This window comes from Hyaena hyaena, unplaced genomic scaffold (genome assembly GCF_003009895.1).
Source record: "Hyaena hyaena isolate Hyena2069 unplaced genomic scaffold, ASM300989v1 scaffold_175, whole genome shotgun sequence".
Classification (NCBI taxonomy): domain Eukaryota; kingdom Metazoa; phylum Chordata; class Mammalia; order Carnivora; family Hyaenidae; genus Hyaena; species Hyaena hyaena.
In genome coordinates this window covers 113,620-117,688 of record NW_024080808.1, presented here as the reverse complement: position 1 = coordinate 117,688, position 4,069 = coordinate 113,620, and positions in this window count along the sequence as shown.

The window sequence follows — 4,069 nt, the reverse complement described above, 5'->3', positions numbered from 1 at the left end:
AGCCTGACTGGAGATGTCATATGTGGCTAAGCAGGTACACCCATCACACAGTGGCTGTCTCTCTTTGAGACTTGTCGGGAAGCATTAGACAGCATAGTAAGACATGAGCTTGCATTTACTTCACACCCTTCCCTGACTCACCCTCCTTTCCCTTCACTTTATTGCCTTGGCATTGAACTTCCCAGCTTTAGCCTTTAATCCTTGCCTAAGGAATCTGGGATGAGTAATCTAACATGGGCTTTAGAGTTTAAAATGAAGTTCCTTCTGAAATTTTCATCTAGGCCACTGTCCTATGCCATTCAGTTTTCAGGGAGGGGACTCTATCCATGGTCCATAAAGTCCAGAAAGTAGAATCCAAGGGATGTGTGGAGATGTGGGCTTTGATCAGGGAGACGGTCTCCCTGGCAAGTTTGGGATGGGGAATTCAGAACCAGAGGACTATGACATCTGCCACTATCTTTCATTTCCTTGCTGTTTACCTGGACCTGCCTTGACGGCTGTATCTTCTCTCTTTTGTCTATGCACTAGCAGCTGTGCTTTCCACCTTTAAATCTGTTGTACTGAGATGATCCAAGTTGCTCTGACTGAGCCTTACATTGTTCCTTCCTAATAAACTAGATGATGGCTCAGCCCCCGAAGACGGCCTATCTCTGTTGTGAATTAATGATATTAGCAAGTTACCATTATAACTTCCCATTATAATCACTCAGAATGAATTCCTTTGCTCTGATGTGATTGCCAAATTCCTGTGGGACTCTTTCACAGATGAATTTTAGACAACTGAACATCTTTTTAGCAAACAGAAATAAGAATTGGAACTTTTTTCCCTGTGGGGACTAGGAAAATGCTGACAGAGGTCCTGGTGTCCTCTGATAATGCTACCTTCTTTAGTCACATGGTCCTCTGCTGGTCCCTAGCTGTAGAGAAACCATGTGATCACTCGAGACACATATTTCAGATTTCTTTCTACTGGCTTTCACACAGCAATGAGATAACCTAAGATTTCATGAGCTAATGAATTTCTACAAATCCAATGTAAGTCTTTAGGGTTTATAAAACTCCCCAAATTCTTCTGTAGATATCATAATGAACATACCAGAACAGAGCCACCCCATAGGAAAGTTGCTGAACCTCCATTCCAAGCTAATGATGTGAGGCTGCCTTGGTAATGTCAGTATTAAAAGAAGCTGCCTTATTTGGGAAGAGAAAGGATTAGTTCATAACTTCAGAGTCACTTAGGCTGGGTCAGATTTCAGATAAGATGGAGGAAGGTCTTTGAGGGTCAGGGAAAGCAACCCAACAGCGTATGATCCATAATTTTGTCCTTTTCCACTCCAGCCCTGAGGCAGAGAGGTACATTGTGAGGTCTCTGCCCCTCATATGGAGACTGGAGCTTCTCCTGGAGTCAGTGCTTAGAGGAAAAGCCATTTAAAGTGATCCTCCCTGGGGTTTTCAAAGAAGTTCCTTTTGGGCATACAGTGTCTGGGGGTTCTGGCCTCAGAAGCAGCATATGGTTTCACCTGGGCTTGTCCTGAAAGGAGCTCAACAGCAGAAGGTGTTAGGGATGATGAAAGGCAAGGAACTGTGGTAAAAGTAAGGCAGAGAGATGGCCCATGATGTCTGAAGATGAAACATCTGTGTCTGCAGAGAAGAGCTGCTCTGGTCCAGGGGCCAGAAGCAAGCTGAGTTCTGAGACCCCATTGCCCAAGCCTGGGGTCTCTTTCTCCATCTGCCATCAATGCTGTCTCCCATTCTCCTTCCTGGCCAGTGAAACCCCCTACCCTTGTGTGGTCCCCAGGAGACAGAGTAGGTTAGGGGGCCTAATAGAAGGGTCTCCACACAGGGGCTTCTAGGATCAACATGACCTCTTTAGATGTTGGAGCCTGGGTTCTTCTGGGTGCCATTTATTGCTTAATGTATGAAATCAGAACAACACAAGCCCATTTCATTTCAGGCTGTGTATGCTGCAGGGACAACCAAGATGAAAACAGTTTGATGCATTTGGAGTCCAAGACTTTTTGCTATAGGATTCATTTGGGATCATGGACCTGTACACAGAGATCATTTCCCAGTGTTTTCTTGGTCATATCTTTGGTGCCAGAGTGTCTGACTGCTGTTTTGTCTGGAGATGCATCCAGAATTGACTACAGACAGTTCAGCCTGGGGTCTAGTTTCCCCTCTCTCGGTGGACTCAGCAGGACTGTCAGCTGATAGGCCATCATAAACCTAGACACAGACACAGCCTCTCCTCAGGCTTCTTTGATCTCTCAACTTCCTTCAGCCTGTGTGAAACTTTCAATAGCTGAGTTGAACCACTTCTTAAAAAAATTTTTTTTAATGTTTATTTTTGAGAGAGAGAGCAAGAGCGAGAGAACAAGTGCATGAGTAGGGGAGGGGCAGAGAGAGAGAGAGAGAGAGAGGGAGACACAAAGTTTGAAGCAGGCTCCAGGCTGTCAGCACAGAGCCTGATGGGGGCTCGAACTCACAGATGGTGAGATCATGACCTGAGTTGAAGCCAGACGCTTAACCAACTGAGCCACCCAGGTGCCCTTGGGTTGAACCACTTCTGTAAAGATGGCTGGGTGAATTCCTAAGAAATAAGGTGACAAGATAACACTTCCATGGTGTCATCAATCTGTTTGTCTACTTGTTTTGTTCATTTCTCTTCTTCCTCTAGGTGGCTTTCTTTTTTTAAAGTTTAATCAAGTAGGGGCCCCATTAGGCTGTTGAGGCACTCAGGGTCACTGCTTCTTCCTGGAGTGCTGAGGGCTAACTCATGTTCACTAACAAGAAAGGAAAACACCTTACTCTGGAAACCTAGAACACTGCTATACACATAGCTGCTTCTCTTTTGTGGGGAGTAGGGTTCTGGCATTCTTTAGTTCTCATCACACTGTGGGGTTTTCAGTGACGGAGAAGGCACTTAAATAGGAAGGTCACCTGATTCAGGCTGAACTTGTCCTTCCTTCCCACCCCCAGTTCTGGGGGAGAGGGGCAAAGACATCTCTACTTGACATCCACCTTGGCACTGGTATGTGGGTACCCTTAACTGTTAGGCTCTAGGGAAGTTCAAGGCCTTGGCTTCCAGACTCAGCATGTGGGGGAGGGATTCCAGATAAAGAAGCCAGAGCTGTAAGGATGACCTGGCAGCTGCCCCAGGCAGCAGGGAGCAAGGTAGGGTTGGGTCGCCATGGGGAAGGGAGACAGCTTGGTTAGGCTTCCGAGAGATCCCCAAACCCCAAGAGAAGGGCCCCACCTCCCACAGCTCCCCTAAAGGCAGGGGTTAAGTATGGGGTGAGTGGGGGAGCCACCAAGTAAGTGTAGAGACACCTCCTATCCCACTCAGCTGCGGGGCCTAGTACAGTGCTGGGCACAGAGAAGATGCTCAATAAATGTGTTTTGAATTAATGAATAATTGTAACAAAGAGAGTGTGAGGGACAAAGGACATAGCCTGGGCACCTTGGCCTAGGCTTTTTCATTCAGAAAATAGTTTAAAAAATGTAAAAATTCTTTCCCTCCATCCTCCCAGTTTATGGGCCCAGGAAAGAGCTAAAAGAACACTATCCCAAAGCTTTCCTTTTCCCTTCCCCTGAAAAAGCTATGAACACATATATGGCACCACAAATGAGTCCTCCCTATGGCTGCATACCAGGGGCTGGAGGAGCCAATGCCCAAGGCCTTGGGGTAGTCTAGGTAGATGTGAGGGGACAGGGCTTGGGTGATGTGGGGGAGCAGCCTTAAGCTGCTAATAAGCCTAGAGAAGCTGGACTTTTGGTCTTGAAGGACAGACCCCTGCTCTCTTCCCAAGTGGTAACAGATCTTCTCCCCTCTCTGTCCTCCTAAGACAGAGATTGGTGAGGACTGTATCAGTTCCAAGAGAGGAGCTGGGGAGACTGGCTCCTCTCCTACCAGCCTAGATTGCAGCAATCTGGAGACTGTTCAAGGCATGGGCTGAGGGTTCATGGGCTCTGGGAAAATCAGGCAGGGAAGAGAGCCCTATTATGCAAGGCACCTGATGTCAACTGTTCCCAGACTGAGGGACCCAAGACATAGGGCAGTGGGTACCCC